A 24,376-nucleotide genomic window follows, 5' to 3' on the forward strand; every position below is an offset into this window, starting at 1 on the left:
ATTATCTTGGGTTGTTTGGTAGATTCAGAATACTAGGTCAATTCAAAGAGGCTCAAGAAGGCAGAAGAGTGGATGAAGTGCCAGAAGAATTTGACTCACCCCTGCTGGCATTGAAATTGGTGGAAAAGGACCAACACTCAGCAAACAGAAGTTGGAAAAGGCAAGAAAATGGATTATGTCCTAGAGCCTTCATGAAGGAATGCACCCCTATTGACGCCATGACTTTAGCTCAGTGAGACGCATGTCAGAATTCTGACCTACAGAAAAAATAGAAAATACTTTGTGTTATTTAGAGCCACAGGGGCATTTATTTTGCTGGAGATATAGCACACTGGAAGAATATTTGCTCTGAGTTGAAGAGAGGGGTCGGGGAGAAGAAGAAGGAGAAGGAAAGAAGGAAGGAAGGAAGAAAGGAAAGAAAGAAAGAAAGAAAGAAAGAAAGAAAGAAAGAAAGAAAGAAAGGGAAAAGTGATTGGTTAAATAGGTACTGGGGACTGACAGGCCAAAAATGAGATAGAAACCGAAGTGATTTCACCTAGAGATAATAGCGACTGCCAAACTGAAGGCTGATGGACCAATTCAGGTTATGGCACTAGCATCTGATGGGGTCTCACTGATGAGGATAGACACCTCTGAGGAGGGCTCAATGTTGTGGTTCCAAGGACGTTCAAAAACTCCAAACAGAAAACCCGGACTCAACTCCTGCTACTGGGCAGCAGATATATTTCTGGGTCATGTTGACAAGAAATAGAGACTAAGATGAGCAAGCCCCTTTGTGCTCCTTCCCACAACATTCTAGTTTCTCCAAGAGTTTCCTTAGACAGATTTCCCTACAGAGATTTCCCTAGGTAGAGCCTCCCATGGATGGGGCAGCAGCTAGGAAAAGAGAAACAAGCTTCTCAGGGTCCTGACTCAGCATCACAAAGCAAAGTCTCCAAGGGGAGGGTTTAAGGCTCAGAGACCATCTCTTAATGATAAGGATAGCCGTCTTTCCATCCAGTCTCTGCAGGAGCCATGGTGATCTTGAAATTGCATATGTAACTTTAAAGTGTATGAGTATATATGAAGAGATATGTTGCACAACAATATTTTAGTCAGTGATGGATCATATGTGCGATGGTGGTTATGTAATGGCAGTGGAGCTTAAAAATTCCAGTTGTCCAGTGACATGTTGTACCATTACAGCACAATACATTACACACGTTTGGGGAGATGCCTGTGTAAACAAATGTGCTGCACCACCAGTCAAATCAAAGTACAGCACATGCAACCATGTGTAGTACATAATACTTGAGAATGATAAGAAGTGTTGATGTTACTGGCTTATACATTTATTATACTGTGCTTTTTATCTTTATTTTTAAGTGAACCTCTATTTTTTAAAAAAGTTAAGCACAAAACACCATGGTACATCACAGCAGCAGCCCTGCACTTGTATGGGGAGATCACATTGTGAGGGAATGGCCTAGAGCATCTAGGCTTCTGTGACTGCACTCTAGGATGTTTCCAAGACAAAATTGCCAAAGGCACATTTGTCAGAAGTATCCCTGCGAGAAGGTGAGCGAGTCCCAGCACCCGTAAGGAGGCTCCCTCGCTGCCATTCCATGCTTCTAGGGCAGAGAAGGTGAGCCACGCAGGCACCAGAAGCATCCCCGTGGAAATAGGAAGTCACATAAACAAGCTTCAAAACCAGACTTCCAGATCACCTACAGCAACCCCAAAGGGAAACAAGATGGAACAATCTGATACTCAACCACCTGGACTCTCTGAACTGGCAACAAAAGAGGATCTGGGAAAAATGAAATCAAAAATAATATCTCAGATAACAGCAAAGATTTTGCTCATGGTGCAAGACATGATTAATAAATCTAGAGAGGACACAGATAAAAAAAATAGAGGATCTGAGGAACATGATGGAATCCCAACATAGGAAACAAATGGAATCCATAAAACAGATACAAACAGATTTCCAGGAGATTAAAAACTCCATCAAAAGTCTGCACAGCAGAATGAACCAATGTGAGGATAGAAATTCAGATACAGAAGATAAGATTGCAATTAGTGAACAGGAAAAGACAAATTGCTTTAAAATTGTAAGGGACCACGAGAAATCAATCCAGCAACTGCTAGATGATGCAAAGAAGAATAACATAAGACTGACTGGAGTCAATGAAGAAAGAGGACAGAGTGCAGATGACATAATAAAACTCTTCACAGAAGTGATGGCAGAAAACTTCCCAAGCAGAGGAAAAGAACTTGACATACAGATAAGTGAGGCATATAGGACACCAGGTAGCCTTGGTCAAAAAAAATCTACACATAGGCATAGAATAGTTAAGATTCCAGAAACACAACAGAAGAACAAAATTCTATAAAGCAGTGAGAGAAAAGAAACAAATCACATACAAAGGAAAGCCCATCACAATCACAGCAGACTTCTCAATGCAAACCCTCAAGGCAAGAAGAGCTTGGAGGGATGTATTGGAAGCCCTAAAGGAAAACAGCTTCCGACCAAGATTGAGGTACCCTGCAAAATTATCTTTCAAAATTGATAGAGAAATAAGATACTTTCATGATAAAGAGCACCTCAGGAACTTCATGAATACCAAACCAGCACTCCAAAAAATTTTAGACAGTATCCTAGGAAAAGACAATGAGGATCACAACCCCAGGAAGCCCAGCAGAATGAATCCATTTGGCTTGACAAATTAAACACAAAGGGGGAGAATCCAACAAAAAGAAAAAGTCATGACAAGGCTTTTAAAACTTTGAACTTCATCTCCCTAATGAGTGTATAATTCAATCTTGTTATTGTACTGATTAGTATTTTTCTGATTCTAGAGTTGCACACATTTCCTTGTGGTATACTTGCTATTTATCATCTTCTTATGTCTACTTTTTAATTGGGTTGTCTATTAATGAGCTGTAAGAGTTCTTTATATATTCTGCTCATAGGTTATATGCATTGTAAATATGGTCTGTTTAAGGACTACTTTTCATTTTAATGATGTCATTTAAAGTTCTAAATTTTGATGGAATCTCATTTATCAAAATTTATTCTTTTATACACCATGTTTTCTGTATCCTAGGTAGTTCTTGCTTATCCTGAATTCATAAACATTTTCCCTTATAATTTCTTCTTCAAGTTTTATAATTTTAGGCTTTCCTATTTAGGTTCATAGATCCCTTCAAGTTATTTTCATGTATGGAAATAAAGGGTTAAGGTTCATTTTTTAATATGGATACCAGGTGTTCTAGTGCTGTTTGCTGAAAACACTATCTCTTCCTCAGCTCTTGAATTGAGTTTATATTCTATAAAATGCTAATGTTAAATAATCTTTCAAAACTCAGTGGACCATATAGGTGTGGTTCTATTTCTAGATTCTGTGTTTTATTCCAATGATCTATATGTCTTTCCTTACATAAACACTGCCTTGATTACTGTAGCTTTAGAAGAAGTCTTAAAATTAGGTACTAAACATCTTCCAGCACTGTTTTTTTTTCTTTTTACTTTTCTAGGTCCTTTGTACTCCTACATAACTTTTAAATTTCAATATCCAATTCTTCATTTGTAGCAAGTTTACATAGACCTGAATTTTTATATATACCTTGTGTTTTCTAATCCTGCTAAATTCAGGTACAAGTTCTAGGGGCTCCTAGAGATTTCTTAGTATTTTCTCTGTAGATGATCATTCCATCTCCATATAAAGATTTTGCTTCTACCTTGCCAATCCTATCCTAGTTGTGTCATTTTATTGTCAGACTATTTTGGTTTGGGTCTAGGTTTCAAAGTTTAATGGACAGATAAAGAGTTAGCATACCTGTCCTTGTTCCCCACCTTAGGGAGAAAGCATTGCATGTTTTCCATTCATATAAGACTTTTTTGCTAGAAGTATGAAGTGCATGTCGTTGATCTGTTGAGAAGGTTCTACTGTTCTACTTCCAGTCTCCTGATAGCTTTTACCATGAATAGCTGTGGAATTTAGTCCAATACTTTTTCTCCAACTACTGACAGGATCATATGGCTTTTTCCTTTCCTCTGTTAAAATGATGACTTTTGGGGGTGGATGCTGAACCAACACTGCCATCACTATAATAAAACCACTTTCTACATACTTCCAGACCTGACTTCTATTAGTTTGCTTTGTTAAACAAATTTCTATCTATGTTCATACTTTTTTCTTCTATTATCTTTATCCAGTTTTAGGATTAGCACAATGTTGAGTTCCTAAAATGAGGGGAGAAGTGTTCCTTCTTTTTTCTGCTTTAATTGTTTGATATAATTTATCAGTTAAAATGTATATTAAACCTGTTGTTGTCATATAGGTAGGTTTTCAAGCTAGGAATATACTTTCTTTAATAGGTGCTATTCAAATTTTATATTTCCTCCAGAGTTAGTTTCAGTAATTTGTCTTCCAAGGTACTTCTTAGAAGTTGTCAAATTTATTTCAAAATATTTTTGAAATATGCTTTCTATATCATTTTAAATTCTGTAAAATCTGTGGTAATGTCTCCTAGGTCTTGGTATTGTAATTTTAAAAATGTATAATTGATATTGTGTAATAGGAAGGAAAGGTCTAAAGGAGCAGGGGAAGTGGGAGAGGTAGGGGAAAGGGAAGAAGGGAAAAAATATGTGAAAAGGGAAAAAATGGAAACAAAATATTTGCAAACAGGGAAGGGTGGAGGGGGTGAAGGGAGGGCAGGGGAAGGGGAAAAAAATAAGAACCAAGATACTCATGTAATGGTTCAAGATCCCAATGATGACTGTAACTGTATTTTATACCTAAAATGTACCAATAAACTTAATGCGGGGGGGAGAAGGATCCCCATTGATCAGCTATACATCAATGTTTGTCAGATCATCTTACTTTGCTTCTAAAAACAACAAAACACCCTTTGGTATTTTTCCATTGCCCATTGGGCAACATGCAAGTTCAACATGTGGCCTGTTATCACCCAAGGCTCTGGCCCTCTTACCTCCTCAGTCTCCCATCTGTGCACTCTTTCCTTCCTTCATGCATACTAGCAGGCTTGGCACACACTCTTCCCACAGCCTGGAAGGCTCCTTGGTTTTCACCTGGGTAATCCTACTTAGCCTCCATGTCTCAATTCAAATGTCATTGCTTCAAAGATGGTTTTGTTCACTTCCAAAGGTCTACTAGGCCTCTGTCTTACCACTAGGGCACATTTCCTTTGTAAGCAAGTATCCTGGCTAAGAGCTATATTTTTATTTATTGAATGAGTGCTTCCCTGTTGGGCTTCCAGCTAGCTCCATGAGGCAAGGTTGTGGTTATTTTGCTCTCTCTGATAAACCTAGTGCCCAGTATAACATCTGACCCATAACTGGTGGACAATCATTGATTCAGGAATGAACATTATCTCAATTGGTATTGATCACCAGTGAAACAAGTACTTAGAAACACAAGGTGAATAAGAATAATTCAATAAATTCAATAGTACTGACCATGTACTATTCAGTTTTGCCTACTCTGGCTCTTTTCCTTCAAATGTGCTACTTGGTGGAGGCTCTTACAGTTTCCTCGAAGAAATAGTTATTGTTGTTTTCTGCATCTTGATGTGACTTGATGATTCTCACACTAATAGGATGTAATTTAGACAGGTTAGAATGTTGGGTTCTTCTCAGAAACCTGTGGAAGTCCTGGATCAGGGGCAGTCCAGAAATATCAAGTGCCCACATCACCCATCTCTAGCAATGTCCATTTTTAAGCAGCCTGTGCTTGTTTATTCTAAGTTTTCTAAATTTTTTCCACCTTGGTTTTAGAGAGATGGAGTTAAACAGGTCACATTTCCTATACCAAGATGCCTGAAGGGGAAGGAGGGTACAGCTCTTTTAGACAGGAAATTTTATACAGGAAATGTATCTAAAAGTGGATTTTGATCCAAATTCCATTTTTCAGAAAGGGGCAAGAAATTGAGGATAAATTAATGAGATTCCACTGGCAAGTGTGAAATAGAATTAAGGTCACAGGAAATCTATCAAACTTGTTTCACAAGCTTCATAATTAATTCATCAGTTCAGCAAAGTTGCTAATTACCAACTGTGGTCCACAGATCATGTTGAGAGCTGGGAAGTCACCAAGACCAGTCCATCAGTTAGTGGCTTCCACCTTGGTAGAGGAGGCAGAGATTCTGGTAGCTACAGTCATGGTGGGTTGCGTCAGGGTCCACGGGACCCAAAAGAAGGAGGTGTAGGCCTGGCTAGGAGGAAACCTGGTGACAACTGGCTTCCTTTTCTCCTTGGTTATCTGAGGAGGACCTGTTCCTTCAAGGAAAGAACAGGTTCTATGTTGACAGGGAAAAGCATTCCTTTTCCATCTCTGTTATTCTGCAAATGTTCAGTCTGCAGGAACCTGATCTGGTGTTGCCTTGTTAGTATCAGCATGATTTCCAGAGTGATGGACAATTTTTCTCTCTCTCTCATCAAAGCCAAAATATACTCCTGAGTCACAGCACTGAGCCCCCCATCTCCTTAGTTTTCAGCTCTTCAGATGAAGTGTGGCCCTCTGTTTCCATGGCAATGCCCTGCTGGAGAGTAACATGGCAAAATCTTATCTGCCAGGCACGGCTTCCTCTAAAGTAGGTTTTCTTTTCACTTGTTGGAAATAAAACAGATCCAAGTAAAGGTAAGAGAACTGTGGCACCAGGTATGTGGTGTGCATATGTGGGGGGCAGGTAAGGAGAGGAACAGGGGAGACCAGAGTGGGAAGAGGTGAAGTTGGAGGAGAAGCTCTGGGGAAGTGAGATGGTGCTCGGGATCTGGGAAATGGAAGCAAACAATCTGAGAGCATTACAATCTGCTTCTTAATTTTTTTAGTGTAGCCCTGTGCATAGGATATTATACAATTAGTATTTTAATGGAAATTAAAATACCTTATATAGCATTTTCCTTGCCTGTTTCCTCCTGTCACCAACCCAATAGCTGATCACAGTGCCATGCCCTGAACCTGCAGAACTGAGAATTCAATAAACATATTATCTTTATATCCTCAGGTGTTTCACTATAGTAAAAGAGAATGGATTAATACTGACGTGAAGGAAATGTAAAGGCTAGTTTAGATGAAGTGTTAATGTTTAGCAAAGTTTTAAGATCCTAGAAGTAAATATGCCAACCAGCACTAACAGTGATTGTTGGTAGGAAAATAGGCAATCATGCAGCTTCTTGATATCGTCCACATTTCCTGTAGTGAGCATGAGCTACTTTTAATAAATCCTCAGCAGACTTGGAGGGATCTTCAAAATCATCTTTTACAGTGTCTTCATTTTTCTTTTTTGGGTTTCCTATGGTGATGGTCCCCTGACCAGCCCATCTGCTTTCTATTCCCTCTTTCAGGTAGCTCTTCCCTTAGGAGGATTCAGAGGTAGGGAGATGGCAGCTGCTCCACTCTAGCAGTGTCTGATCCAGCACAGAGTGTCTGGTCCAGCTCAGGATGAGCACTTCATCATGGAGGCTTCCAGAACAGAGGTTGGATGAAGATCTAAGGAGGAATTGTGGTGGTGGGAACAAAGTTGTCAGGTAAAAAAGCCAAAAGCCAAGACCAGACCAGGCCACAACAAGCCTTTACTGTAGGGGCAATCTGTCGGGGTGTCTCTGAACAAAGGAGAGACAAAAGCAATATGGCCAGGTTGGGGAGTGCTTCTTATAGGAGCTGGGGTGGGCCTTGTAGGAGCTGGGGTGGGGTTGAGTGAGGTAGTGGCGAGGGACTGGAGGAGCCTGTGATGTCACTAGCTGTTAGGAAGAGAGCAAGTATTAGGTTACTCTTTAGGTGGGAGTAGGGGCGTGTTGGGAAGAAGAAGGTAGCTATTATATACAGCAGCCACCCTAAATTGGAGGGAAATCTGTCATTCCAGGGTCTTGTTTTATGGTTTTTGGGCAAAGGTCTCTTTTTCTGGAGCTGCTTCAAACTGACAAAGCGGCAAAGGTTAGGGCTAAACCTGTGTCTTATGGGGGCAGCGGTAGGTGGGGACTTTTTTCCTCTGCCACAGTGGCTGGTACCCCACCATGATGAGCTCCATGACTGTCTGGTTGGTAAATGCCCTCATGCATTCCTGCAAGAAATTTTGAAAACAGCAAAACAAGCACAGTCCAAAACAGGGGATCAGACAGATAATACTGAGGGACCCCAAGAGTGGTAATAGCCAGGGGAGCCATGAGCTCCAAGAACCAAATGTATCCCACCACTGATTAGCACCTTGGGGGACACATCTATCTGGCCCATTGAGTCTTAAGTTTTTCCCTCATTTGACATGTAATTTCTCTCATTATTTACATAGGTCTTACAGAGACAGCTGGATGTTTAGGGGCTCATCTGTTATAGAAGTAAGAGACTGTTACAGAAGTAAGAGAAATAAGAGATCATAGCTCATGATCTAAGGGCCCCTGTGTCATGTCCTTGCTCTGAGAGAATGAGTGGAAAAGTGTTAAACACAATTTATATAATCTTTATAATCTCTATAATCTTTCCTTGGAATATAAAAGGTGCATGTAACTGAGCAAATGTCTTTTGGAGGCCAACATACCAATGAGTGCAGTGTTACTATGAACCTGACTTGTCCTTTAAATTCAAGGCCATGAAAACACATTTTACTTTGACAGTTCCAGCAAAGCCATGGAATAGTTGTGTAAAGGACAGTTTTATTCCTGTATCTCTCAGTTTTTGGAGGCCTCCTAGATATATTTTAAAATAAAGAGAACTGATAACCTCAACAAGGACACTGGCCAACTTAAGGAGAGCAAATGTAACAGAAAAGGCTTAATCGTTTTAGACACGGGTAGGTATCCAGGAAATATGAGCACAATGAGAGAAGAGGCATCATAAAGAGAGAACAAGGATGTACATTATTTTAAAAGGAACAAATCTTGTAGCTGCTCAGTGTAGAACTTATATCCTGACTGTGGCTGACAAGCAGGTGATCTTCTCCCCAATACTCTTACTTTATGTTTTCTTTTTTTGATCACTACATGATAGTTGATTAGTTATCACAGAATCAGAAAAACACTTATCAAAAAGGAGAGATCTGGAGACCAATGGTTTCTAGGATTGGACACCAGCAAAGAGCTTATTTTAATTTTTCTGAAAAGAATCTATACAACTTATAGCTAATTAATGATTTCTCCCTTGTATTTAGTCCCCAAAGTTTTGCTTTTTGTGTTTTGTTTTTTAAAAAATGGCTGTGTTATGAGTGAACCAAAAGATTTTTATGGATGGGCTATGTCTTAATTTCTCTGAAGTCTAGCATTATTATTATGTCATTATTTTATACCCCTTTTGGTTATTTTTTTTCTGTGGGGTGTTTAAGACCAAGTTAAAGTGAGACCTGTGTCAACCAATATGAACCTCTTGTTATCTATCAAGGTCAGTTAAGTCTCCCCAGGCCATTACTTTGGAACCATGCATAGAGCCTCTCTGCTCCTCCATCAGTGTCAGCCATCAGGATGGTCATGGCCTTGCTTGACCAAGTTGCTTTCAGTGAAAGTGTGGGAGATTTTTTTCTTGGTGACCCTCCTTTGGCACATGGTACATTGTCCTCTGGTGTCCAGTAATCTCCCTGGTCAGGAGGTTGAGGGACTTACCAAAGATGTAGGACCCTGTAGAGAAGGTTCTCTCGTGTCCTGGATTTTTGTTGACCTTGAGGGGCCAGGGTCAAAATATTGGCTGTCCTCATAGCCCAGTTACCTTTCTAGTTTTGGTCTCCAAACTTTAGTTGTTGAACACCCAGAAGAGAAGGTCAATAGCATAACATTGCAACAAGAGTAATGAATTTAACTATTACAATTTTACCTGAATAGCAAGCACTTTGGAATTTAAATTATAGAGAACTGTTATTGTTATCAGTCATGGTTGTTCTAGTAGTTGAATTCCTGTACAATATTAACAGAAAAAGAGTCACAAATAATATTTTAACATGACAATCATGATGACCTTACCTTTGTAACATATTTAAATGTCCATCTTGATATAAAATAGCCATTGTTAAACATACTCATTTTTTAAAAACACCCAAAATTTTCATCTAAGTTATTATCTTTTGATAGAATACCATCTAAAGAAAATATTTCAGCCCATAAATGTACCTGTTATCATAAATAGCTGGAGTGTATGAAAAAGGCAAATACCTGAATCAAAAAGATTATCATAAACAACATATTAGAAAACCTATACAGTCAGAAAGTATAAATACATTGAGTACACCAGAAAAAAAAAAGTCTTTTTATTTTTGTTTTTTTACAGGAAATTTAGTCCTTTGAAAATGACCAGTGTAAACATACCATAATAACATATTTAGAATTTATCCCTTTGATGACAATCAATGTAAACATAGTACAATAATATATTTAAGTAATATCTATTGATGTAAGTCTTTCATAAGGCTATGAAAACTATCAGGTCAGTCTGTTGTAAGAAAAAAACTGTTGAGATCCCCCTAGTGAACAAAGACTGGAAAATATTTCCATGTGGCCTCTCCTTTGTTCACCAAAGGGAGCATGTCTTTAACTTAATAATCTTTATCTATAAACAAAATAGCTGTATGATTGGACAAAAAACAAACATATAAGACAATTTATAAAACTAGAGTGCACTCAAATATATTTAGCCCAATGGAATTATATCTCTATAATTTTTAGGTTTATAATTATAAATAAGACTATTTAAAACTTTTTGTAAGTCAATTAACAGAGATCTCTTGCAGTATTAGAATCAGAAGGAATGAAAACTCTATTTCTGTAAACCTTTTATAACAAACTTGAAACCAACAAGTAAACGTACATATTTTCTTCATAAATCGCTTCTGCACACCTTCTTGACAGACCTACCCCTTTTGGTCTTGTCCTTCTAACAAGACAAACATATAAAATCCTTTTATATCAAAAATATATCTCTTTTACTTATAGCTTTTTCAATATTTTTTTCTCTGACATTATAAACCTTCTATAACAAACGTCTTTAGCTGTTAAAATTTTCAAGTGTCCCTTTTTTGTTGTTGTTGTTCTCAGATTGGTACATGTTAAAATTTGACTGGTTGTCAACAGTAGTAACCTTGAGTTTTTTTTATCAACAAAGTACAGAAAAGAGTAAGTTAACCCTATAATTACAATTTAAGAATTTACAATGCACAAGAAGTGTTTTAACCACACCAATTAAATATCAACCCAAGGGCTGGAGATTTAGCTCAGTGTTTTCACCGCCTGATGCACAAGCACAAGGACCCGAGTTCGATCCTCTGTACCCAAAAAAAAAAAAAAAAAAAAAAAATTGACTGAAATTGAAATAAATACATTTATCAATTAGTAAAATTTATAACTTGATTTTTCTTGTAAAATTTCTTGATGTCTGGTAGAGCACAGCTGTAGTTTCTCTGGCTTTGTTTTGGGATAACATAGTGCTCACCTTGGCTTTTAAAGTCAGGAGTGTTTTTTCTCACTAGTTTGTTTTTTGCTGTTCAGAGCTTTTCTAGCTGTTTTAAATCCATCACTTACTTTTTTAAAAAATCTGAGTGCAAGCCCTGCTGGACCCTCTTTAACCTTTTTTAGCTTTTTCTTAATATCAGGGGCTGACTGAAAGATAAAGTGAGTGTTAATGATGATCATGTCAGCCTGGGAGGTAGGATCAATTTTGGTATATTTTTGAAGGGCCTCAGTGAGCCGTGACAGAAACTGTGTCAGATTTTTTTATGGGTCTGAGTTATTTTTTAGTCTTATCAAAGTTAAGATTTGTGAGCTGTTTTTTAAAAAACCTTTTATGAGGCAGAGAGTCATATGATCTATGCAGCCTCTATCTGCCTGGCCTAGCTGAGAGTCCCATTGTGGATCTTTTTGGGGGACAGCCTGGGTTTCCACTGGCTTGGTGTTATCAGCAGCATAAAATGCATCTGCTGTGGTCTGGGCCGCCATCCAAACTCTTTTCTTGTCCTGGGGGGAAGGGTAGAAGTCAGTGTCATATAGATATTTTATCAAGCCAGATCATAGGACAGAGTCAAGTAATGAAATTTTTTGATGTAGGAGTCAGGGGCAGAGGAAAATGAGCCAAGATGCTTTTTAATTTGAGAAAGATCTGAGTGAGGAAGGGACTTGGACTCTGATAACACCTTCCATTCATGCCACTTCATGGAGGGGCATGATGGTAGCCCCAGGGAGGCCGGAAGGGTGGGATATTGGGTGCCAGTATGAGGAGGAGAAATGGGAGGTGTGGGCGGTGAGTGATCAGCTGGATCAAACACACTGGCGTCAGGAAGGGTGTACTCAGGAGGGGTGGGCGCGAAGTACCTGAGAAGGTGAACAGGTTTGACATAGAGAGAGTCATGAGCATAAGTAGAAGTAGGTAGGGGATTTCTGACCATTTGCCATTGTGTTGACAGAAATTATGTAAATCACTCAATATGTGAAAAATCAAAAGTGTCATTTTCGAGCCATTGAGACCCATTGCCTAATTTGTACTGAGGCCAAACCTGATTACAATAGAAAACAAGTCTTTTCGGCTTAAAGCCTGGTCCCAACAATCCAAAGGGCCTGAGTTGTGCCAGGAAGCAGCCTAGAGGCATGGGGAGGGGTTGGATGTTGGGCTCCCATGCTGGATGAGGAGGAGGCAGCTCTCCTCTGGGAGAAGGACAAAAGAGAGGAGTGTCCTTTTCTCCTTTGACAATCTCTAAGTGAGTCTCCCAGAGGCAGAGAATGAGAGGAGCCTGGCTGATGGAGCATCCCCCAGGGGCAGGGTCCTGGGCCCAGCAGCCCAGGGGTCTCTCTGACTAAGTGCTTGGATTTCTGAGAAGTGCCCGGGAGAGAGAATGAGACAGAGAACCCGATGAGAGGGAGGCTGAACTGCCTACTCACCCAGAGACTGATGATGGGTGTGGATGTGCAGTGTCAGCAATGGCAAAGGCAGAAAGCCCCGAGAAGGTCCTGGCTTGGCAGATGTGGTCTGGAGGAAGTGACCAAAAGGCCAATTGACCCTGACCCCCGGGGGATAGTCACTTAATTGACTGCCTACCTCCCCAGTTTCTGGCACCAGATATGTCAGGTAAAAAAGCTGAAAACCAAGACCAGACCAGGCCACAACAAGCCTTTATTGTAGGGATAATCTGCCGGGGTATCTCTGAACAAAGGAGAGACAAAAGCAATATGGCCAGGATGGGGAGTGCTTCTTATAGGAGCTGGGGTGGGGTTGAGTGAGGTAGTGGCGAGGGACTGGAGGAGCCTGTGATGTCACTAGCTGTTAAGAAGAGAGCAAGTATTAGGTTACTCTTTAGGTGGGAGTAGGGGCGTGTTGGGAAGAGAAAGGTAGCTATTATATACAGCAGCTACCCTAAAATGGAGGGAAATCTATCAAGAGTCTTGCCCTCGGCAGGGAGGATCTGAGGACCTCCTGCCTTTGGTCATTTCTGTGTCTTTGCTGTCTTTAGATCTCACCCTCAGTGAGCTTCGGGACCTCCTTCCTCCTGCCCTTTTCTCATTGACCTCTCTCCTGTTCATAAGCAGGCACTGAGAGGTGAAAAGGACTGTAGCATTCTGGAGTGATGGGTGGCTGAGTGGGTGTTCAAACAGTGGGGGCCATGATGGGCAGAGGTTGTTTTCATTTGATCTACCTTTAATAACCACAGCCCCTGAGACCCCACAGAGTGAATAACTCTGAAAAAGTTAAAGGGGAAAAAGCAGCTGTGTTATGAATACAGGTCTGTAAGTCAGATCATTGAGATATCTGCATTGCTGGCATTATCCTGGACTTTGTGAACTAAGCCAGTCCTCCTGAAATGAATGGTTTTGGAAGGGAAATGCACCTTCCAATTGAAGTGTTCTCCCTGTTTCAGTTACTTGATCCCTCCCTCCTGCAGGGTGCTGACCCAGCAGCCTATGGGCTCTTTGCACATCAGGCTCTAAGGTAGTGCCAGAGAGCATCAGATGCTCAGCGCTCCTCACATTTCCCTCAGAGCAATTGTCCCCATGCTGGAAGGCTACATTCTCAATCAAATCTGAAAACACAGCTCTGTGCTCAGCAGCATGGAGGAGGGGCTGGTGCTAGGACAGTTTCTCCCTATCAAGGGGGGCATACTATGCTTTGTCTCCTACCTGGACACCACGAGAAGTCAAAGGACAGCCTGACATCCACAAGGGTACCTCATGAGTTCTGTACAGAGGCTTACAATTTGAAGCAGGCAACTTGGTCCGCCATCCAGTTGCCTCTTGTACCTGCACTGTGATCTGAGAGCTCTGCAACAGAGTTAGTCTGTCCCCAGGCCTGAGTCACAGTGTAGCCCCTGATTTGCAACCCAGAGCTCTGTTGACTCTACTGTGCTGGTTATGATTGGGCACCCCTTGAATTTTCTACTTAAAATAGTCACACATTTTCCTGTTGTTATTAGTTGGAAAATAACTCCTCCAAATGATCAAAATGCTTGGATACTTCAGGTAGGGCTAGGAGATGAGAAGTTGGAGGCTGGGTCTCCTTCCAAGGTGGTTTGTGTCCAAAGGAAGAGAGAAGAGAAGTGGAGAAGGAAGAGTTCTAGAGATGCCTGAAGACTGAAGCCCAGACTGGATGAAGGGTTGGGACCCAGAGAGCAAGAGAGTGCTCCCCGGCGTCACCCTGCCCACTGGGGACACTCTCATGCTCACCTTCACAGTCAGCTCCAATATCAAGTCTGTTAATCCTTTCTCCATTTGCCCTCTACCGCTGCAGAACTCTGAGTGATCCCTGTGCTTCTGTAGCTGGTCCCTCTGTCTGCGAGCTGGGTCATGCCGAATGCCAGCCATGGTCTCACACATCTGTCTCCTCACTAGACAGCAAGTGCTGCTACAAGGTCAGTTGTGGGTTGTGTTTGGTTTTGCACCCCTTCTTCCTGGAACAATGCCTGCCAAATAGTAATAGTCATGGTGATGGTGGCGGTAATAGGAACAAAAATGAAATCAGGATAGGTTACATTCATGGAGTGCTCTTGCAAGCCGTTATTAAGGGTTGAAACTTGTATGAACTCATTTAATCCTCACAAAAATGCTTCGTGTTAGATAGTTGTGCAACGTGCTTAAACATCACACGCCGAACAGGAGGCAGAGCCTGTCTAACTTCAAAGCACACACTCTTCACTCTGTTAAACTGATGGAGGGGAAAATGAACAAAACCAAGTGCCGGCTGCGTCCAGGCTGAGCTGGAGGTAAGAAATAGTTTCCCCTGTGCCAGAAACAAATGGATGGACTTTATCTGCTTCAGTCCACTGACAGAGGCTACTGTGGCAATTGTGAAGATCTAATGGCCCCTGGCCCCTGCCATTTGGGCTTTTTGGTGTCCCAGAAACCTGAACTAGTTACAATGACTGATCTGTGGGGTGAACGTGCCTCTGCCGAGTGGGCTACCCTTTCTCTTACCTCTTTGCTCTGAAAAGGAAAAGCCTCCCAGCTGCTGTGGGTGACATCAGGCACTAATGAACTTGAGCAAATAGGACAAAGTATGCCAGCAATCTAATTCTAGCCTCAACCCCTGCCAGCTATTTAAGGAAAAGATGGATGAGTTAAGCATGATATGGGTCCCTGCTGGGCAGAGAGGATTCTTCTGCTGTGACACAGAACACTTCAAAGCTCTAGGAGAATAAGAACCCACAGGCAGGGATGGTTCCTCTCTCTCAGGAGGCACTCACTAACTTTCCCAGGTCCTTTCTTCATACTCAGTGCCGGCTCCTCCACACATCTGTTCACAAGCATGAAGCCTGAATGCCCACCCCCAGATCTTTTTTATGGGTGTAGTTTTTTTTCTTGAAACATAATTCATAGCCCTGTGTGGCTATGGGCTGTGTCAGACGATATCCCTGGGCACCACGCCATGATATGGAAGTGGCTGGTGTGTATGTCCTTCCTGTCATTACAGTGGATTTTAGGGTTTGTGTTCAGAAGCATTGTCTCCAATAACTATAACTAACTCATTTCAAGTCTCTTGGCTTCATTCTTTAAGCAGGAAGTAAAATATTGACTGTGTGGCAGGAAGTTTTACAAAATGAATACACGACTCACCCAGTAGTTAAATGGGGACACTGAGGGATCACGTCCACAACATGCCAGCCTCTAGGTTGCACTGTGTAGTTTGAGAAGGAGGAGTATTTTTCTATGGCAAGCACATACAGAATATTAAAAAGCAACAATCAATAATATTTAAGATGTCTTTGCTATCTCTGCCTCACATCAGATCTAGAAAAAGTTTCTATCATTTAGGTTGAGATGTATTTGATGCTATGAACTGCCTGCATGCAACTCTGTTATGGATCTGCCTGGCTTCTTTACCTGAATCAGTTCTACTGCAGATCACAGGGGGAGAATCATGCTTTATTTTGTGAGTAATTCTATCCCAAAGGAGACTCATTTCTATCAGGCATTAATCTGTCCCACAGTTTCAGAATCACTGTCATCATTATGTCATCTTAGGGCTTGAAGAACTCATAAAAATCACCAGAAGACAAGTTCTATCTCAATACATTTTACAGTTTTCCTTTTAGACTTTGCAGTGCCACAGCAATAATAGGGGGTGCTATGGTTTGAATATGTTTATGCCACCCAAAACTCAAGCTGGCATTTAAGTCCCACTGTGAGGAATTAAGAGGGTAGAAACTTACTCTGATTATGGTATCTAGAGGTGAGGATTTTAGGAGGTGGTGAGGACTAGGTAAATCATGAGGATGGAGCCCCATGATTGAATTTTTGTGGGATTAATAAGGGGAGGGAGAGAAATCAAAAGAAATACACATATGTACCATGTTTCCTGACAAACAATGGCCTGACTCTGCCAGCAGGAAGGCCATTACTGGAGATCCCTGACTCCTGCCCAGCATATGATGGAGGCCTGAGAAAAAAATACACTAAGAGACAGAACTAAGAGAGAGACAGCAAGGTGCCAGGACAACCAATGCCAGTGGAACCATCAAAGGTGCTGGTCAGTCCAACCCACTGATTTTTATTGGTAATCAATTGGGGTTAAGGTAAACTATGTGTGAGGATAGGCAGTCATGCAGTTTCTATGGAAGTTAATGTAAACAAAGTTCTTAAAGGATAAGACGAAACATTCGCGAATTAGGAAGAGAATAGACAAAATATGTGTTTGTAATTAGAACATTGTCCTTCTAGTAAGAAGGTTTTAGTTGTGGGAACAGAATTTGGGTGAGAGTTACTCTGACCTTGGCACATAGGCTTCAGCTGGACTTACATCTATAAACAAGCTAATTGTGGGGTTAACTCTTTATAGCCTGTCCTGCATACAGCCTGCTTTGGGACATAATATTACAGTCTCCCACAGGCCGTCTCCTGATGTGGCCTCTTGACACTGGACCACAACTTTGTTTTTTGGGGATTTTTTTTGTTTTTTTTTTTGTTGTACTGGGGATCAAACTCGGGTCCTTGCACTTGCACAGCAGGCGGTGAAACCACTGAGCTAAATCCCCGGCCCTCTGGATGACAACTTTGAACCAGAACAAATCTCTCTTCTTTATAACTTACTCCATCTCTGGAACTGTGTTATTAGCACCAGAAAACAGAGTAATACAGGGAATTGTGATACCCAGGAATCACTCCAGAAGCAGTGTGGTCAGGCCTGGTTCTGAGCGCTAGCTACCTGCTGTGGTCCCTACCACAAAGCCTCATTGTGGGGAGGGGTGCTAGGACTCCTACAAGTAATGATTAGGCCAGGTAGCATGGCTGATATAATAGCCACTGGCCCTGTGTGTACTCAAAATGTGACTGGCCCCAGTGGCCATGGCTACAAAACAAAAAAAGACATGCTGGATAGAAAGAGTTGATGTGCAGAAAGAATATAAAATATAGCATCGTGGGCTAGAGGTGTTGGTCAGACATAGTGCTTAGCCTGAACAAGGCCCTGGATCCAGTCTCCAACTTGCCTCAGTAATATTTTACAGTGCCTACACATTGAACTGATAATGTTTGGGCCATATGGGGTTAAATAAAATATACTATTAAAATTAATTTTATCTGTTTCTTTTTACATTTTAAAAACTTGGTTGCTAGAAAAAATTTAAATTATAAGCATCACAGGGTATATCTGATGAACAGTCCTGATCTGAAACCCAGGAGGTCACTATGTGGTTTGAGGCACAGGACTCTAGCAGCAGCATCTGTGCACCTGCAGTTGTGACATTTTGTTCTTCAAGAAGAAAGGAGGAAGGCAAGTGCTACAAATGTGTGCAGTGGGCATCCAATGGGAGGGAGGGTCTGTTACCTCAGAATGGCCAGAGCCTCCTGAGTGGTTCACCTGTCATCTGTTTTGAGCAGCCTCTCTGGTTTGGGTAGAGAAAGGCAGTTTCAGGGCCAAGAAGAACACTGTGGCTTTTCTAGACTTGCACAGTCTCCACTGAGTCAGAGCTCCATTCTATACCCTATATCTAGCTGTTCCTGGGCACCCTGGCACCATAGGAGGGCAATTCTGAGCCCCACCTGCACACGCCTTGTGAAGTGCAAGACACAGTGGGAAGTGAGGGAGCATCACTGCTCTCAAGATTGGCACTGGGGTGAGGATGACAGTTAGCAATGACAATGAAAGTGAGGGGACATCTGTCTCCTCAGTGATAACAGAAATGAAAGCTGAAGCCAGAGCACGCATGTAGAGGCATCATCTTTAATGGAGGCCTAGGACAAAGTGGGGAAGGTGACCGCACTGGGTGAGAGTTATCAGCTTGCCCCCTAACAAAGGAAGGCACCAGCTTTCAGAGGTTGCTGGGGTGGGCTAGGTTCTACTAATTTTGCCTTGGGCCACGAGTATGGAATTTTTTAGCATTATTTTCCTCAAATATTCAGAGGTTTCTTCCTTGCTGAAGGTATGGAGAAGAGGCTTCTCTTGTCTTTGGTGATCTCCTCGCCCTAGTCACAGCACCCTGGTGTTTGCCATGAGTAGGGAATGAGCTAAGGGTGCATTTTACATGTTAGCAAGGGAGGAAAGGGGAAAGACATGTCTTCACCTCCAGCAGTTAGGGTTGCAGAATCCCCCTCTCTTGTCCCTTGTCCCCATGAGAGTCCCTGCCTGCCACAGCACCACACTCTGTTGGATAACACCAAACCATTTTAATGTTGCTTCAGGGCTTGATGTAGTGGCACAGTTTGGTACAGAGTTGGTCCTTAAAGGAAAACCAGAAGAAAAATAAAGGAGAGAGAAGGCATCAGGAAATTAGAGGGAGAACAACTCTCCAGAATATGATGAGAGAGAGAATATCAAGTAAGATGTTGTATCATTTGAAGATGGAATCCATGACCTGCTAATTGAAAGCTGCCTAAGAGGAACATTTGCTATCAATACAATTTACTTAACCAAATTACTGTTATTAGTGTGTAACAATGACAAAGAATCATCTAGCATCCACACATTTAATTTTGGTGATTATTATTTATGCATGATTTATGACTCCCCAGTGCAAAGCACAGCTGGAGGGATCACAGAGATGACTCATGGTTTCCTAAGGCCAAATTTTTGTTTTGCTTTATTTTGCCAAAATGATGGTTTTATCGGGATGATAGTCTGCTCCTGATATGTCGCTAGCACAGAACACATTGGAGGAAATGCAGGAACATTGAATTATAACTTTGTTTTTAATGAGAGGTTCAACTTTCTCTTTGTTCTTCAATAAGTAGCTCTAACCAGAAATCTTGAGAAGGACACAGGTCTAATAGTTTCTTTAAGACAATAGTTGCAGACTACAAAGAGGACATATAACACCAAGGTACATTCAAATTACTTGAAATGGTTTAATTACAGTATTTCTATGATTTCTAGGAAGGCTTCTTGTCCAAGTCCTCTGAAAATGCACATAGTACATTTTTTGGACCTGCACAGAAGAACCTGCAGAATTGTTATACTCAGGAAGTGGGGAGGTGCGTAAGAGAGGATCATATTTTTGTCCCTGTAACAGTTGTAATTCTGAATTGGGCCACAGTAGCCCCAATCCTGTGGCCATTTCAAGAGGAGTTGGACAATAGTGGGGCACATATACATTTAAATAAAAACCTTTTCTTATAGAAAACTTAGAAAAGGGGAAGCTTATAATATAATGACAATAAATTGAACACCAGCAGTTAGCAGTGAAGGTGGAATAGTTTGGTCAAGATGAATGAAAACCAGTAATTGGTCTCCCAAAGAGTTACCTGCTCCTATTTTCTAAGGTTTTCATTGACTAAGTGAATAACCACTTTAGCTGCATTGTGGGTGGGTGGGTGGGACTCTGCTAGTGGTCTGGGTGGAGACAGCTAAGCACACCTGTCCCTTGGAGCTTGCTTGGGCCAAGCCACTATGTCTTGTGATCTGGTTTTGAACAGAAAGTTCCCCCACTTATAATCAGAACAGAAGCCTTAGTCCACGGAGAGCTTTCTCAAGTTCTCAGCACACTTTGTTATGAATCAATCACCATTCCCATTTGAAAACCTGTGGATTTATGAGCATTTTTTCTCTCCTCTAGCAACTCATTCTACGGCTTTCTGCTCCAGGACTACCCTCGACATTCAGAATAAATGCCACTTTTGCTTAATTCTTAAACAGATGGGTAAGTTTTTCTCATTAAAATGATTTAGGCAAAGATTCCTGTAAGCAGGGCATAGGTGAAGTATTTTCATAGCCTCCTCCCCATTCTCTATTGGGCCAACCCAAATAAAAACCAATTCCAAGTAGATTCAGTGTGCTTCTGTGCAAATGAAGAGTCAGGATGACTCCTCTCACATTCTTGTCTCCTCATCAGATCGTCACCAGCTTCCTCCCTGCCACCTCTTCCTTCCACTGTGAAAGGAAAGGAGCTGGCTATGCTCCAAAGGGTCACCCTCTCCCTGCAGCCTTCTATAGTTGGTTCCCTTTTCCCAGCAAAGCTGGAAACGAAGGCTTCCTCAGGCTTGCCACCCCATTTATAACCTGGGAGATTCTCATTTATTTCAATTTCTATCTTCCCCTATGGACTTTTAAATAAAATAAATTTGGACTATTTGAAAAATATCTTTTTTACCCAAAAGTTAAACTGTCTTGCCCTTTCTATTTCTCAGTGTGTCATATCCAATTTTTTTTTCTTAAATTCTTTTATTGGTACATTTTAGGTATACAATACATTTAGATTTATCTTTGAGTGCTTGTACCTGTACATGATGTATCTTGGTTCTTATTTTTTCCTCATTACCTGTGCACCCTTCACCCCTAAACCCTTCCCTATTTACATACTGCATTTCCATTTTTTTCTTTTCTCATAATTTTTCCTTTCCATTCTTTCCTTTCCCCTTCCCCTTCCACCACCCCTACCCCTTTGGACCTTTTCCTATTTCAAATTATCAATTATTAGTTATTAATCCTTTAGTCCTTATTTACACTCTCAGTTTCTCACACTAGAGAAACTATTCGGTATTTACACATATGTGTCTTACTTATTTCACTTAAGAGTATGGCCTCAATATGCATCCATTTAGCTATAAGTAACTCTAGTTTCTCATTCTTTATGGCTGAGTAGTACTCCATTTTATAAAAAAACCCACATCTTCTTTATCCAGTTTCCAGTTGATAGGCACTTGGGCTGTTTCCAAGTTTTAGCTATTACAAACTGTGCTGCAATAAACATGGGTACACATATATCTCTGTGGTATGATTCTTTCAATTCTTTGGGGAAAATACCCAGTAGGGAAATAGCTGGGTCAAATGGGACCTCTATTCCTAGTTCTTTGAGGTATCTGCATACTGATTTCCACAGTGGTTGCACCAGACTACACTCCCACCAACTATGGAGAAGGGTTCCTTTCTCTCCACAGCCCCCGCTGGCATTTGTTATTGGTTGATTTCTTGATAGCAGCCATTCTTTGTGGGGTGAGGTGGAATCTCAGTGTTGTTTTCATCTGCATCTCTTGAATGACGAGTGATGTTGAACATTTTTTTGTATGTTTATTTGCTGTTTTTACTTCTTTGCCTGAGAAATGTCTGTTCATTTCAGATGCCCATGTTTGAATTGGGTCTTTATATTTGGGGGGTCTGATATTTTTTAGTTCTCTATATATTCTAGATAGTAGTCCTTTGTCTGAGATACAGGTGCTAAAAATGTTTTCCCACATTGTAGGTTGTCTCTTAGCTCTGTTGGTGGTTTCTCTTGCAGTGCAGAAGCTTTTCAATAAGATGAGATTCCAGTTGTTGATTCTTTGTGCTAGTTCCCATGCTACTGAAGTTTTGTTCATAAAGTCTTTTCCTATGCCAATATCTTCAAACATTCTGCCTAACTTATTTTCCAGCAAGTTTAGTGTTTCTGTCTTAATATTTAGATCTTTAACCCACTTAGATCTTAGTTTCATACATGATGATAGATATAGGTCTAGTTTTAATCTTTGGCAGGTTGAAATCCAGTTTTTCCAACACCGTTTATTAAATAGGCTATCTTTCCTCCAATGATGGTGGATTGGCACCTTTGTCAAAGATGAGGTGGTTGAGCATGTCTGGAGATGTTTTTGCATCTTCTCATCTATTCCACTGATCCTCAAATCTGTTTCTTTGCCAGTACCATGCTGTTTTTCTCACAGTAGCTTTGTAGTATAGCTTCAAGTTAGATATTGTGATACTCCCAGCCATGTCTCTGTTGCCCAGAATTGCTTTTACTATTCTAGGTCTCTTCTGGTTACAAATGAATTTTTGGATTATTTTCTCTAGCACTGTGAAGTATATTGTTGGAATTTCAATCGGCATTGCATTAAATCTATATAGCAGTTTTGGAAGTATGGCCATTTTCACTTTATTGATTCTTCCTACCCAGGAACAAGGGATGTCTTTCCGTTTTCTTGTATCCTTCTCGATCTCCTTTTTCAGGGTGCTGTAGTTTTCAGTGTAGAGGTCTTTTGCTTCCTTTGTTAGATTGATTCTTAGATATTTCATTTTTTTGGAGGCTATTGCAAAAGGAATTGTTTCCCTAATTTCTCTGTCAATGAGTCTGCTATTTGTGTATAAGAAGGCTATTGTTTTTTGAGTGTTGACCTTATATCCAGCTACTCTACTGAATCTGTCAATTAAGTCCAGAAGTCTTTTGGTAGAGTTTTTTGGGTCTTCTCTATGTAAAGTATCATATCATCAGCAAATAATGACAGTTTCACTTCTTCCTTTCCTATCTTTATTCCTTTTATTTCTTTCTCTTTTCTAATTGCTGTGGCTAATGTTTCCAGAACTATTTTGAACAGGAGTGGTGATAGTGGGCATCCTTGTTTTGTTCCTGATTTTAGTGTGAAAGTTTTCAGTTTTTGACCATTTAGTATGATGTTGGCTGTTGGTTTTTCATAGATAGCCTTAATCAGGTTGAGATAAAGACCTTCTATTCCAATTTTCTTAAGGGTTTTTATCATGAATGGGTGTTAGATTTTGTTGCATTCTTTTCTGCATTCTATTGAGATGATCATATAGTTTTTGTCCTTGACTCTGTTAATATAGTGTATTACATTTATTGATTTACCTATGTTGAACCATCCTTGCATCCTTCAGATAAATCTGACTTGGTCAGGGTGTATGATCTTCTTGATGACCCTCTGTATTCTGTTTGCCACTATCTTGTTGAGGATTTTTGCATCTATGTTCATTAGGGAGATTGTCCTGTAGTTCTCTTTTGGGATTGGGTCTTTTCCTGGTTTTGGAATCAAAGTAACACTTGCTTCCAGGAATGAGTTTGGAAGCCTTGCTTCCCTTTCAATTTCCTTCATGAGTTTAAAGAGTAATGGTATTAGTTCTTCTTTAAATGTCTTATAGAATTCAGCAGGAAACCTATCAGGACCTGGGCTTTTCTTTGTTGGTAAATTTTTATTACATTTTCAATTTCACTCATTGTAATTGGGGTGTTTAGAATTTCTATATCTTCTTTATTTAACTATGACAATTCATATGTATCTAGGAATCTGTCCATTTCTTCTGTGTTTTCCATTTTATTAGAGTACAGGTTCTTGAAGTAGGTATTGATGATACTCTGGATTTCTGGTGGTTCTTTTGTGACTTCCCCTTTTTCATTCTTAATTGCATGGATTTGAGTCTTTTCTTTCCTTTTTTGGATAAGATTGGCTAAAGGTTTATCGATTTTATTTATTCTTTCAAAAGCCCAACTCTTTGATTCATTAATATTTTGTATCATTCTCTTAGTCTCCATTGCATTGATTTCTGCTCTGATCTTTATAATTTCCTCTCTTGTGCAGGCTTTGGGTTTGTTGTTCTCTTCTTTTTCTAGGAGTTTGTGGTTCTGCATTAGATTATTTAACTGAGTTCTCTCTGTTTTCCTAATATGGGCATTCACTGCTATGAATTTCCCACATAGAACTGCTTTCATTGTGTCTCATAGATTCCTAAATGTTTTACTGGCATCATCATTTACTTGTAGAAACTGTCTAATGTCTTTTTAAATTTCCTCT

General features: G+C 40.5%; 1 long non-coding RNA gene across 2 annotated transcripts; it reads left to right on the top strand.

Moving 5' to 3' along the window:
- The first annotated feature begins 14,434 nt into the window (after positions 1-14,434).
- Positions 14,435-17,294, top strand: LOC147821734 (uncharacterized). Of its 2 annotated transcripts, none has more exons than XR_015446608.1 (3): positions 14,435-14,808; positions 15,014-15,159; positions 16,780-17,294. It is a non-coding gene; the product is annotated as an uncharacterized LOC147821734 (long non-coding RNA). The 2 variants fall into 2 exon arrangements; XR_015446609.1 differs by having other exon boundaries at positions 15,018-15,159.
- Positions 17,295-24,376: the final 7,082 nt, after the last annotated feature.

Source organism: Heterocephalus glaber, unplaced genomic scaffold (assembly GCF_053883595.1).
Source record: "Heterocephalus glaber isolate CG9 unplaced genomic scaffold, H.glaber_assembly_v1.0 deba00001719, whole genome shotgun sequence".
Lineage (NCBI taxonomy): Eukaryota > Metazoa > Chordata > Mammalia > Rodentia > Bathyergidae > Heterocephalus > Heterocephalus glaber.